Source organism: Ambystoma mexicanum, chromosome 5q (assembly GCF_040938575.1).
Source record: "Ambystoma mexicanum isolate Mex_15411 chromosome 5q, UKY_AmexF1_1, whole genome shotgun sequence".
NCBI classification, from domain to species: Eukaryota; Metazoa; Chordata; class Amphibia; order Caudata; family Ambystomatidae; genus Ambystoma; species Ambystoma mexicanum.
The window spans coordinates 338,014,981-338,029,814 of NC_090933.1; positions in this window are offsets into that span (position 1 = coordinate 338,014,981).

Here is a 14,834-nt window from a genome sequence, read left to right on the forward strand (position 1 = left end):
TGTAAAGTTCCGGTTGCAGCACATCCAGGGAAAATCCGCGGTATTGTCCACTGTCGCTGGGGAAATGTTGTCTAATGGCAAGTACCGCACAGGCAGGTATTACTCTCCGAACGCGGTGTCCGAGCCTCCCGTGAAGCCACCAAGTGAAGCAACGATAGGCCACCAGCCTGTACCACCTGTGAAAATGAAAGATGCAAACTGTATTAAAATGACAAAACTTTCTTATCACTGTCGATTCAGGTAAAAAATGTCATTCTGCTTTGAAAAAAAATTCTATCTAGAAAATGCACAATATGGAACCAATTTACATGCATTCGAATGATATGTAGATGTAATTTTATATGTGGGAGACGACCATGACATAGTAGTGGCATCACTGACATCACAACCAGAGTATACTTACTCGTTACTCGGATTACGCGGACGAACAGTGCCGCGAAGTTCGTGCATAAGCACCATCATCATCCTCAACACGGTCCGTGAGAGGCAGGCTTCCCTGAACTCTGGCAGCTCGGTGTTGCATTGCGGACTTGGCTCGCCTTCCGAAATGTAGGCCAAGCACCCGGAATTTTCACGCCAGCAGCAGTTCTCCTCCTCAGTTGGCATTAGCTCACACCGATTGCACGTGCACCAGGTGGAGACGCCGTCCATGCGACATGGTCCAGGCTCTTCATCCGTTGACTGGTCCTCCCAACTGCCGTCCGAATCCCCATCGTTTTCGCGTGCTTGCCTTTCCAGTAGTTCCTCCTCGGTGTACTCGGGCTCGTACATATACGGCATTATTGTAGCCATTGTGTGGTAAAGAAAGTAAAATAATTTACAGAGATGGTACAGGTGTTCACAAGGCCTAGAAGCGGCGAAGGTAGCTGACCAGAACACAGAAACAAGTCACAGAATACTCAAAGTAACACAGAGAGAGTAATGGAATCGAAAATCTGCTGCTGTGTGTTGTGAAACGGTGTGTTTATACTTATTGAGGAAAGAGGCGTCCTGCCATTTCCATGGCGACACTTCATTAGCTGAGGCGCAGCGATTGTTGACACGAAACGTGCTTTGGCGTTGGGAAATGGGCGGTACGCGTCTGCTGATGTCAGGCTCAGGGGCGGGGGATTTGATTTAGTGCCGCAAAAGCAGGTGAGACAGGTCGATGGGGGGAAATGATAGGATTATCAGAAAATGGCGGCTGATTTTGAGTGCGTTAATGGACAAAAAGTCGGGTAAGGTCCATATGAAAGTTTTCTACGATCTACCGATTTATGCTTAAAAACACATGGCTGAACCGTAGGGACAATAAAAAAAAAGTCCCGGTACTATTCTTTAATGTCACTTCGATGGGCCCAACTACATTAGCTTCAGGCCTCACCTTTGGGACCATCCTAGCTATGCCTCTGAGTGCACCTAAAGGGTACTGCATTCAATCTTGTCTAACAGGCCGGTTTTTAGCTCTGTTCGAGAGGTTATGGTAAAAATGTCCATGATCCAAAAGTACCTTTATAATTTTGTAACTATATAGAGGGGGGCTACCAGTGCTCCGCTTTAATACAGAAAGTTTGTTGTTAACTGGAGACATTGGAAGAAGGTGGGAAATTGGACATCTGCGATGATTTTCCTCCCACCTTTCAATTTGAAGTGGCAAAGGGTGCATTAGAAATGTACAGTAGTGCAAACATTTCTGTACATTATTCATTTCCAGCATCACATTGAAGGTGGAAATAGGCAGGAAAGGAATGCGAAAACGACACCTTCAAAGGTTACCACTGGTGGGTATTGGTGGTAGGCTGGCACAAGCCAGTATTCCAGCAATACCACTGCTGCCAGTGGTTAACTCTGAATTACATGGATTCTCAGTAATACCACTGGCCGAAGTGGTATTTACCACCTGGCGGTATTTGTGCAAACAAATTTACCCAGCTAGTAACTACCCTTTAAGTCACACCCGTGCAAGACTCGCCCAGAACATCTGTGCATTATCTTCATTTGTTTTACAGCGAGGCCTTTGGTTTCTTCCACAGTCACACTATGTACTGGCCTCCGCATGTGGCACAGAATCAGCGTGTGCCATTTCTGCAAATGGTACATTTTTTTTTATTTTTGCATTGAGGCGCTTTTACAGGAAGTGTGCCTAGTCAAGATTGTGGTTACAGACTGTAATTGAAGATTACGGTTACAATGTGGTTACTTGATTACAATGTGGAGGATCAGAGGTGCTCAGATGCAAAATACAATATAGTTAGGTGAAGTTCAGTGTGTACTGATGTTAACCGATCAAACGGAAGGCTAGGTGAGAGCCAATGCTCTGGAGGTGCGTAGGTAGGGCGTTCCAGTGTGTGGCAGCCATGGCTGGGAAGCTAGAGCCACCTGCACGCATTCTATGGGTTTTGGGCATGGAGATCTGGTTAGTGTAGGCCAGTATGGACGTCCTAGAGGGGGTAGGCATGGATATGGGTTGAGCCAGGTAGGGGGGTGCAAGATCATGGAGGCATTTGTGCATGAGGGAAAGGATTTTAAAGATGATTCTCTCCTTCACGGGTAGCCAGTGGACCTGTCTTCTGAGGTCGGAAATGTGGTCCTTTTTTGAGAATCCTGTGGCAGCCCTGAGGGCGTTGTTCTGAACTAGTTGGAGTTTAGCAATGTTTTTGCCAGAGGTCCCAATAAGGAGAGCGTTGCAGTAGTCCAATCTTGAACCAATCGTAGCCCTAGCAATGGTAAGGCAGTTCTGTGAGGTTAGGAAGGGTCTTGCTGCATTAAGCAGTTTGGAATAGTATGCCGAAGAGGACAATGGCATTCACCTGCTTGTTCATAGTGAGATTAGAGTCGAGGCAGACTCCCAAGGTCTTGAATGATTGGGATACTGAGATGGATATATTGTCAATAATAAAGGAGCAGTAGTTTTTGTCCAGGTTACCCAGAATGGTTGGTGAACCAATGAGTAGAAGCTCTGTTTTCTCGCTGTTAAGGCACAGCCAATTTTCTGCCATCCAGGCTTGGATGGTGCAGTAAATGGAGTTAAGGGTAGTCGTGTATGCCTCATAATCACCTGTAAGCGGGATGAGCACCTGAGTGTCATCAGCATAGTTGGTGTATGAGATGCCCAGAGAATCAAGCAAGTTGAAAAGAGGCCTTGTGAAGAGGTTATAGAGGGTGGGCGTGATGTAAGAGCCCTGAGGCACCCCACATTTGATGTGACTGGGAGTGGCACACGCTGAGTCGGAAAAAACTTTCATAGCCCTTTCCTGAAGAAATTAGGTGATCTATGCACAAGCTTTGGGGGAGAAGTAAGCTGCAATGGAAAGGTGGTGGCACATAGTGCTGTGGTCCACAAGGTCAAACACGGCCGATAAATTGAGGAGCAGAAGGAGTGCAGGTTTGCCGGCATCTCTGATGTCATCCATTTGATTTTTTAGGTCAAGGAGGGCCGTTTCGGTCCCATGTCGTGGTCTAAAGCCAGACTGTCGTAGGCCCAGAAGACGGTGGTCCTCAAGGAAGTTTTGGACTTGCAGGTAGGCTGCTTTGTCCAGTATTTTCAACAAGAAGGGGACAGTGGTGATGGGCCTGTAATTCCCCGGTACCGATGGGTCGAAGGAGGGTTTCTTGAGCAGCGGACGTACCCAAGCTTCCTTGAGGTCAGATGGGACATGTCCAGACTGGAAGGAAGCATTGATGAATGCTGTTAGGAAGGGTGCGAGTGTCTGGCCACAGTCTTTAATGAGCTGATCAGGACAAACGTCCCCCTTGCAGTTAGAGGGTTTGATGTTTTTTAGGAGAAAAATTACTTCAGATTCAGTCATATCCTTGAAGTTGAATGCTGGGGAAGAGTTACTTTTAGGCTCCTTGTTGTGGATACTATTGTGATTAGTTTTAGGCTCCTTGTTGTGGATACTGTTCTGATTTGCAATTTGGAGGGTCAAGGCCTTTTGGTGAGCTATGATCTTAGTTTACATGGTGTTTAGTTTGTCAAGCATAGCTGATTGGATATTGTTGCACCGGTTTTCATCCTTGAGGAGAGTGAGTGGAGGGTTGGAGGGAGATTCCAGCTCCCTGAGGATGATGAAAACTTCTTTGGTGCCTGATTTTGCATTGGCTATCAGGGCAACAGGGCGGGGACAGAGGAAGGAAGACAATGAATTACAACAAAGATTGATTTAATAGTACAAGCAAATAATGAAAGTAAAGGGAAGAGGAGACGAACCTACTATGCCTTGTGAGTGTTTAGAATGTGCAAGTGCAGGGGGTGAGGGATATGTGCTGTGGTGCTCATGGCAAAGTGCTCAGGGTAAGTGCTAAGAGGAGAAGAATAAAGTAAATGGTAAACGTCACAATACTCCATTAAAGACAAGCACCAAATTGTCATTAGATATCACTATTTATTCGCCATAGTGTGGTGCCCTTTATGATGACACGTGTTCCGGCCATTTGACTTTCTCAAATCAGGGCATAGTTAGTTGGTAATTTTGTTATTAATGACTTTCCATTATACATGTACATTGTTGATCAATGATTCATCATCCTTGTTGAAACATCGTCCACAAAACATACCACAAATAAATGAATGATTACATAGTCATGCGCATTGACAAAATTACAATGAATTGTATGGAATGGGTGAGGGTTTGAAGGGTGGTTCATAGAGAAAAGAGGAAACAAAAAAATATAAACCAAAGAGAAAATAAAATAGAAAATAAAAAATAAAATAAAGGATCCAAAAAAGAAGGGAAAAACAAATATTATAGAACATTATTATAGTATTCAAGTCATCTTGCCCAATTGCATTCAAAAGGTATAAATAATCACACCTTAGATTATTTCAATAGCATATGTATTTAGCTATACATGTCAGTGGTTATTCTCAGTTGTTGTGGATCACCTTCAATTTGGCCGGGTAGAGGAGCATATACTTCTTCCCCGCCTCTCTAAGTCTCCTTTTGACCGCTGCAAAGTTCATCCGACTCCTCTGCACCATCATGGTGTAGTCTGGGTAGGCCGTTATGGTGGCCTCCCCCCTCTTGATGGTTCCTCCTTTGCGAAAATGCTCCAAAATCCTCTCTCTGTCTCGGTAGTTAAGGATTTTGGCTATCATTGGCCTGGGCGGACCGCCCGGCGGAGGCCTCCTGGCCAATGCTCTATGCGCTCGCTCCACCGCAAAACCCTGCGACAGCGCTCCCCCAGTGATCTCTTGGAGCAACATATTCTCAATGAAGTCCGTGGGGTTGTGACCCTCCAATCCTTCCGGGATGCCCACTACACGGATATTATTCCTCCGGGCGCGCCCTTCTGCTTCTTCGGCCCTGTTCTCCAGGTTGCGCACTTTCTGTTCCAAGACATGCAGGTCGGCCTTGTGTGAGGCGCAATCTGCCGTGTTGGCGCTCCCCTCCTTTTCCAGGCTCTCCGTACGCTCCGACAGAGTCCTCACATCTTGTCGAAGTAGGTTCACCTCCTCCCGAACTTCTCCCACTTTGAGGTCAAGCACTGTTTTCAGGTCCGCCACCACCATTTCGAGCTTGGCTTCCCAAGCGGTTTTCAAATCCGCTTTCAATTCTGCGAGCGCAACTAACACGTCCTGATTTGGGCTAGCGGCGGCCATGCCGCCTGCAGATGGCTTCTCCTTGCTCCGAGCACTTTCTGGGCCTGGTGGTGTCTTGGTAAACTCATCCAATGTGGGTTGTTTCACTTTCTGTCTGACGGATTTATTCGCCATTCCACCACCACTGTATGTCGCGGGCCCGTACACTCCCGCCTCACCCCCACCCCGGGAGAGAGGAGCCCACCTTCCGCTCGCAATGGAGCGAGTCGCTTCTCCCGCACCAAGTGTACCTCCGCAGTCACTCCTTCCGCCACTCGACTGGGTCCCTACCAGCGAGTTCCTACACAATGTGGGCCCTCCGTCCCAAGGCTGCCGCTTGACCAGCACGCGATGCTCCGGCACCTAAGGCGGGTGGTCCGTTTCACTGGTCAGCTCGGGTGGGTCCTAGTGCCGACCACTGACCGTCACTGTCCAAAGCCCGTGATAAGTAATCGGTGCCCACCGAGACTCGCCGGTTCTCTCCCAGAGGCCATTCTCACACTTCACAGCTTACTTTGCCACCGATCACTACGAGAATGCCTCTTCATCGCCCCGCATGTATCTCCTCCGTTGTCCGGCATGGCCGCCATCTTCCCTCCGTCCGGGCCGTGACTCCCGGATCTTCGATCGCAATTTTTCTGTTGTTGCCGGGCTTACGAAGGATTCAGCTCCTCAATATTTATGCAGCATACATTCATGGACGGGTTCCTTCGTTCCTGACTCGCGAAAGTTAGTCTCAATGCACTTTTACACAGGATAAATGCAGGATCTTCAGGAGCTCTTCCAAGAGCGCGTCCTCTCACATGGCTTCCAAGCCACGCCCCCCGTGGTTATTCTCAGTTCTTGTGATTTACAATTACATATATTCAATTCTGCATTATGTCTATATTTGCTGTATTTGAGTCAATCTACTGCCTTAATATAATTGGTTTTGTTTGAAAAAAGACCACTAGCTGTTGAGGATGACTCAGAGTAACAATGAAGTGTATATAAATCACTTGACGTAGGTGACATAGATTTTTATTTATTTATTTAGCATTCATTTGCAGCGCATATAACCCGTAGGTATCTAGGCGCTAGCTTCATTGTGGAAGGGCAGGTTATTTATAACACAGTTTGTTTTTCAAGTGTAGTTCCAGGATTCAAACCTGTGTTTGCTCATGTTCTTGCTTCCAAGACCCATGCGTTCCCACAGAGCTATCCTCCCGTACCTGAGGCTGTCTGATGCTGACTTACCAATGGTCCTTTGTGGTTCGATTCACTCTGTATGATGAGGGGTTAAATCCCTGCAATGGGATATTGTGTATCAATTATTTACATTTTTCTAATGTTGCCAAAAATTATTAATGGACCTTTAGAATCGAATTAAGGTAACCTAATTCTCTGTACTCGGTAGTGCTTGTTTTTGATCTTATTGATTCTTGATCTTATTGATTCAGTATCATTTTGATTCTCTTTCTTGGCTTTTGCCTGTAAAGGATATTCGATAATCACTCACCAGTGGGTGTCTGCATACATTTTATATCACCATATTTTATATTGTATCCATTAATATCATCTTAATGCTGATTCACGAGCCCGCTCGCCACGTGTATTTTAGCAATGCTCTCTACTTGTTCCGATGACAATGGTTATACCACAGAATTATCGGATACTTCTACAATGAATTTTACATTTGCATATTTCGCATTGTATCCATTAATGTAATCCTAATGCTGATTCGCGTGTGCGCTCGCTACGTGTCATTTTGCAATGCTCTCTGCTTGTTCCGATGACAATAGTTATACCACAGAATTCTCGGATACTCGAACAATAATCACAGTACGTCTGGCGATAATCTCAATACATTCACTCATATGATATCTACGATCGTACTTACCCATTCGCTCAGGATGCTTTGTTTTACGGGTTGGCTCTCTTCTGGTTATGCGAGATGCCGGTGCCATAATAATTTTTGTTTTGATGTGCTGCCATGACAACCCTTGTATCGTTTGCCATCTTCTATTGCTATTGCTCCATCTGGGTGACATATTTGTGTTTTGATTTGCTGCCATGACAACCCTTGTATTGTTTGTCATCTTCTATTGCTATTGCTCCATCTGGGTGCCATATTTTGGGATCTAAAACACATACTTGTACAGTCCAACCTCTTGATTTGATTAACGGTGTTGCAACTATATTAAACTGTGCATTTTTTTATGGATGCTATTGTTGGGATAGTAATATTTTCTTATTTACTTTTCTCATCATTGTAAATCGAAATTTAATGAATTGAAAGTTATAATTGAAAAATAGCAAAATCAATGCTATTGTATCTATTTTGTGGTGCATTACGCACAATTGTAATTAAATCTGCAACCTTGCCTCAAGTTTCGTAGGTGTGACTAGTATTGTTCATAGCTACTCAGTAATGGCAACAATACCAATGCTTACCTCATTCTGATCGTATTACGCATAGTAGTAACAACATGTTTGATCATTTAGAGTTACATTTGATTATTCATTTATCACATATATATCCCTTAACCCTTTCTAGTGTTACAAGAGCCTGGGCAATTGCTTCATAAAAAGTAAACCATCTCATTGCCCGTGTTCAACCCCGTTACAGTGGTATTGTATTTGCATATCGGTCTTGCTTCTGCCTGTTTTAGGCTTGTTTCTCTGTCGCCGTCTCTCCTGCCAAGTGTTATCTTCTGTAGGCCTATGAATCTGATATCTGTTTTGTTGTCCATTTGATGTTCTTTTTGCCAATGTTAAGCTATTGGAAATTGTGGGTCTTTGCTGCCGATTTTGGATAAATGCTCTCTGATCCTAATTCTCATTCTCTATTAGTACTTCCGATGTATAGTTTCTTGCATTTGAATATAATGCTGTAGATAACATATTTAATCCAGCAATTGATTGCGTCTATTATTCTGTATTCTTTGCAGTGCATGTCCAAGAAGATGCTTGTTTTATCATAGGCATGTTTGCATATGGTACATGTTCCGCACTTCCTGAATCCGTTGTTGTCCGATTGTAGCCAAGTTTTGGGTGCTGTTAGTGTTTCTCTGGGTAAGAGCGAAGGGCTCAATTTGTTTTTGATTGTGTTTGCTCGTTTATAAATAATCCATGGTTTTCCTTCAACATACATTCGTATATGTTCATCTAAATTCAGTAAATAACAGTGTTTGTTTAAGACTTTTTTGATTACATAAAAGTCACTGCTATATTTTGTTATAAATCCAAGTTTGTGCTGAGAGCTGTCTGTTTGTTTATTCGGTTCCCTTCATTTAAGTGTCTCTTCTTGTGAAAGTCTGCATGCTTTTTGGTACGCTTTGTTGATACATTTCTTTGTGTATCCTCTTTGATAGAATCTCTTGTATGAGCTTACATTCTTGATAAATTTTGTCTTGATTCTGGCAGTTGTACATGCTCTTATGAATTCGCCTGTTGGTATGTTATGTATCGTTGGTTCGAAGAGGCAGCTTGATGCATACAAGGTTGAGTTTACCTCTGTTTCTTTTCTGTATGTCCAAGTTTCCAATTTCTCCCCAACCGCATGTATAGTCAGGTATAAAAAGTAAATTTGATATTTATCACAGGTACCTGTAAACTGTACCCCAAATTGGTTGTTGTTTATTCTCTCAGTGAATTGGTCAAATTCCTCCTTAGATCCTTTCCATATCAGGAACACATCATGTATGTACCTGATCCAGTGCACCATTTTTGTTGGATATTCCTCATCCGTATATATGATCTTATCTTCAAGAATGTAAGTGCACCCACCCGAGCAAGGAGGACCCACATGAATTGTGTGTATGAGACCCAGAATTCTGATGGCATGAAAATATTCACCAAGTACACAGCAAATGGCCAATGTGGCACAGTGGGCAACAAAGAGACATGGGGCCTCATTACGCGTTAAAATGTAACAGTAAAGTGGCAGTAATGGGCTTCCTGCCACTTTACTGCCATTTACCACACGTCCAAACTCTTGTCATTGGTGGTGAAGTGGAGGAAACTCGCCAGCGCATACCACCAAAGATGTGAGGAACTAGAGAGGGGTGAATTACTGCCCGTGAATATTCTTTCCTTTGCGAAATTGTGCCACTCGATATGCAGTTTGGTCACTGGAAAGAATGAAGTCAAGGGTGCTCGGCTGGACGGAGCATGAGAATGACCATGACGCTTAAGGAGTAGGAAGGTGAGTGAGAGACTCATGTGGGTCACAGATCTAAGGAAGAGCGCACCCCCAACCCAGTGCAAGGCTGGATTCCAAACAATCGCGAGAAAGATGAACTCCATGGAGCAGCCGCCGCTCTGAAAAGTGAAGACAACATCTGGAAATCAGAGTATTACAAATAGAGAAAAGATCAACAGAGCATGTGTAATAATGTAACTTTGCTCTGGACACAGATGGGACAGATCCTTTAAGTTACTTTAATTAAATTGCTTGTTCAGTTTCATTTTAAGTCCAATTTACACGATCTGGACCCACCAGTTCCCACCACCCAGACTACCATTCTTCCAACTGACCTGGGTGGAACTAACTGTCTACCTCCATGCTTACATTTCACTCATGACATCACCCACTCTGACACCACTCACACACCTCTAAGGTAAAACACAATGACAGATATACAACACATCTTCTCTCTTTCCCAAGCACACCCAACACACACACACACACCTACACACAAAGCACAGCATGTCTCCTCACTCTCCCAGATGCACAACAAATGCTACATCACTCCTTGTATTCCATAAACGCCTCCTAAAACTCTTTGTGCTACACAACGCCTCCATAGCTCCTCATGGTAAATAACGCCTCCATAGCTCCTCATGGTAAATAACTCCTCCATAGCTCCTCATGGTAAATAACTCCTCCATAGCTCCTTGCACTGCACACGCTCCACCATAGGTCCTTGCTCTAAACAAGTGCCTCTACATCTCCATAGGTCCTTGTTTTTGTTGTATTAAATGTTTATTGGTTAGACTTACATGATAAGAGATTTAACCGTTTACATTAAAAGAAACTGTCATTTATCTTCACAACGCAATTTTCAATCCAACAAAAGTAAAAGACAGTTTAAACAATGTTTGCAAGTTTCCACTCCATAATAAAACTACTCAATCATTTAAAATCTTCAGCTTATTAGGTCATACTCAAGGTTACTTTAACAATGACAGCCATAACTTGTAGTTCTCATGGGATATTTGGCCTTGGTGATGTATTGAAGCAATTGATGCAAATTCGAGATTTTACAATGTATTTAGAGATTCCTATTTATTTTCCCAGAGCCCTTTTCTCAACCATTCTCTGTGGGAGACTTCAAGACTGCTTCTATAAATTGCAAGACATATATGTATAGGTTGACTCTCTCTCCCATTAACATCCATTCCTGCTACAGGAGATTTAATGTCATTACAATGGGTTTTTTGTGGGCTTTCAGGTAATTATCCCATAAGCTGGTGAGAAGCAGGCATGAAGTCACCAGATGAGAGTTTCAACTTCCACTGGTGATCCACAATATCTGCAGTAAGAAGCATCCTTTGATATACATTTCCTGCTTAAATCCACCTCTCTGGTGGCAAGGATGTTTAATCGCACTCTAAGCAATAGCTTTCTGTAGTCTGGAGAGTGAAACTTTAGCAGATATTTCGGAGGCTGATTTAAGCTTTTCCAAACAAGATGTCTAGATTTCTTTGGTGCACAGTTTCCACCCAGTCTTGTTCTTTTTTTTTCTTTTTATCTTCATGGGGTTTGAAATTAGCTCTTCTTTGTCCAAATCACTATCCATGATAAAGCATTCTATCTTCGTCCACCATCTTTTAAGGGGTTGGTCAGTTGATGTCTCAATTGAATTGAAAATTTCAAAAGGCGTTCCCCTTTCCGCGATTCTACATTTTCTGTAAAGCGCCATTAACTTCCAAAGAGCAATTGATTCTAGAGACTGGAGTCTGATGGCTGCCATTGATAGTGAGGAGGGCAATTTAAGGATTTTCCTCCAGAACAAACCTTCTAATGCGGCCCATGCTTTCCACGACAGATTCAACATTCCCTCCGAGCCATAAGTGAGAATGGGTGTAACCTTCTGTCGATAGAATGACACACATCACTCACACACCTCTAAGGTAAATCACCGGACACATATACAATACATCTTGTATCTTTCCAAAACGCACACACCAACACACACACACACACACACACACCGACAGGTAACACACAGCACATCTCCTCACTCTAACAGACGCACAACGAATGCTACATGTCTCCTTGCTTTCCATAAACGCCTCCTAAAGCTCATTGTGCTACACAATGGTGCCACAACTCCTTGTGCTAAATAACTCCTCCATAGCTCCTTATGCTGTACAAGCACCTCCATAACCCCTTGTGGTACACAAGTGCCTCTGCATCTCCATAGCTCCTTGCACTGCACATGGGCCTCCATAACTCCTTGCACTACCTGATGGCGCCTAACTCCTGGAACTTCATCAACCCCTCCATAGCTCCTTGTGCTTCATCAGCATCCCCTATAACTCCTTGTACAGCAATAGCACCTCTGTAACTCCTGGCACACCAATAGCGCCTCCATAGCATGAAACTTCCGAATAGCATCTGTGATGTCCACCGACCCACCTCGATGTGTAGTCACAGTATATTGTGTTCTCACAACACCCAGCAAACACAACATCCAATCTAGCCCATACATTTGCACTTCACTAACAGACTTGTGTACTAGCAGGCATATACTTGCAGGCCTCACTCAACATAACTTGCTGACGCATGTGCATTTAGCCCCCTCCCTTTAAAAGCAACAGATGCAGAATTGGTTTGGCTCCTAATTTAGGTGGAAAGGATGTGGTGTTATGGAACAGTGAGTACATGTCTTTTATGTAAAAGTTAAACAAGGTTGCAGAAAATATGCAACCCTGCTTAAGACCTCGACTAGTGGGTATGGAGTCAAATAAAAGACCATTTTGGGTTAATTTGACCTGGATGGTCGTATTCCTTTAGAATTGTTGCAGTGCATGTAGTATATAATTTGGACAACCTACTTGGATTAGTTTTGTCCATAAGATGAAATTGAGTCAAATTGAGTTTGTTAATGCATCATTTAGAGAGGGCATCATGCCTGATGATCTTAAACGATCTTGGGTAACTCCGCTATTAAAAAAAACTGACCTACCCAAGGAAGACCCAGTGAACTACAGGCCCATCACAAATACTGTTTTTCTATTGAAGATTTTGGACAGGGTTGCCTATGAAAGGTAGCCCTTCATCTCAACAATTCTCCTATTCTCAACTGCTGATAATCAGGCTCCACAGCCGGTCATAGTACCGAGACGGCCTTGTTGGAACTCAAATTGAGGCTTCTCTCACAAACTGACAAATGCTTAGCTTCCATGCTCATGCTTTTAGATCTTTCCGCCACTTTCGACTACACTTTGTTGGTCTCCAGACTCAAAGAAGTGGCGTTCTTTTCCCAGCCAGCTCCCCGTTGGGTTGCATCATTTCTCCATAACAGGTTAAGCTGCATCTGCTCAGAAACTGCAGAAGTGGCTGTAATACCAACTGAATATGGAGTTCCACGCTGGAGCAGGAAGGGATCTGGTTCACAAACTTTGCAGATGATACCCAGTGTATCATCCCGCTGGAAGGGTCCCACGCATCAGACGAAGCTAAGCTGAATAAAGCCTATACATGCATAGATAACTGGATGGCAGTGAACGGTCTAGCCCTTAACAGGTCCAGGACTGAGCTAATGATTGTAGGGTCCCCTAACACACTTGCCAAGCAGCATCCTGCCTATGGGAGCTTCTAACTAGGTGAGGTGAAAATTAACACACTTAAGAAGGTAAAATCTCCTGGGGTTATCTTGAAGCAGCATCTTTCTATGAAAGCCCATGTGGGGAGTGTGGTGTCCGGAACAGCCTACTATCTCAGATTCTTCACCCACATGCATCCCCTCATCTCTCAGGCCAATTCTGAAATCTTAGCGAGAGCTATCATAGGTGCCAAAATGGACTATTGTTGTAGTCTTTTGTTTGGCATCGGTAGGGCCAAAATCAATCGACTGCAGGTGATCCAATATGGGGCCGTTAGGATTGTTAAGGGCCTGATGAGACGTGATCACATCTCAGCGGCTAGAAGAGCACTGCATTGGCTCCCGGTGGAGGAGAGAAATCGCTTTTGCCTCCTTACAAGCACGTTTAAGTGTCTTCTGGGGACCATGCCACATTATCTCAGTGATCTGATAATGCTCAAGATCCCCACCAGAATTCTCAGATCCAATAAGGCTAAAATGCTGACTATATCCAGAAGCAGATAAAAGAAGGCAGAAAAGGGAGCCTTCGGAGCGGCAGCTCCTGCTGCCTGGAACAACCTTCCGCTGGACCTAAGACTCGAACCTCAACTCGAGCCTTTCAAGAAAAAGTTGAAAACTTGGCTGTTTGTCTAATCTCCGCCCTGCTCTGCTTCTCGACGCCCCTTTGGTTTTGATTTGTTTTACTAATTTGTCTATGCGTCTGTTTTGTGTAAAGTCCATGCCATTATGCCTCTGGGTCCATTGCTGTGTAATACAAATACATTAAAGTAAAGTGAGTCAAACGGGACTCTGAAATCAATATATTCAAGAAAACATGGATATTATTCTCTGCTTGGTTTTTTAGGGCTGTCAATAGTGTGAGGTTAATAGATATCCCGAGTCCAGCTATGAATCCAGATTGATGTGGATCTGACAATTTAGACTCTACTAGCCATCTGGTTAAATCTCTTAATATCAGGCAGGCGTATAGTTTACCTGAAATATCTAACAGCGCCAGCAGTCGGTAGTTCTCAGGAAGCTTCCTAACACCTTTTATGAAGATTGGCACTAAAATAGATTTCTTCCAAGTATTTGGTATGGCCCAGTCTTGATGATTCTTGTAAACAGTAGATACAGAATTTCTGTCTATTCAATCACATTAGCTTTGAGTACTGCATTGGAACGACCATCAGGTCCTGGGACCCGAGAAGTGCTCAGCCCTTTGATTAAGATCATAATATCATGGCAATCAAATTGGAGTTACTTATTGTCTGACTGAATAGAAGCCATTTCAATTGTCTGCTCTGGACCTCTGTAAATATGTGTGTAGTATGTAATCCAATCTGCTTCCGGGATCGAATTTAGCATCGGTGGCTCTGTGTTTTTGTAGGGCACTTCATTTAACGATTTCCATATCATAGAACATGCTTTTGTTGTTAGTGCCATTAGCATTTGTTATTTCTGTTCTTGATTCATCTTTA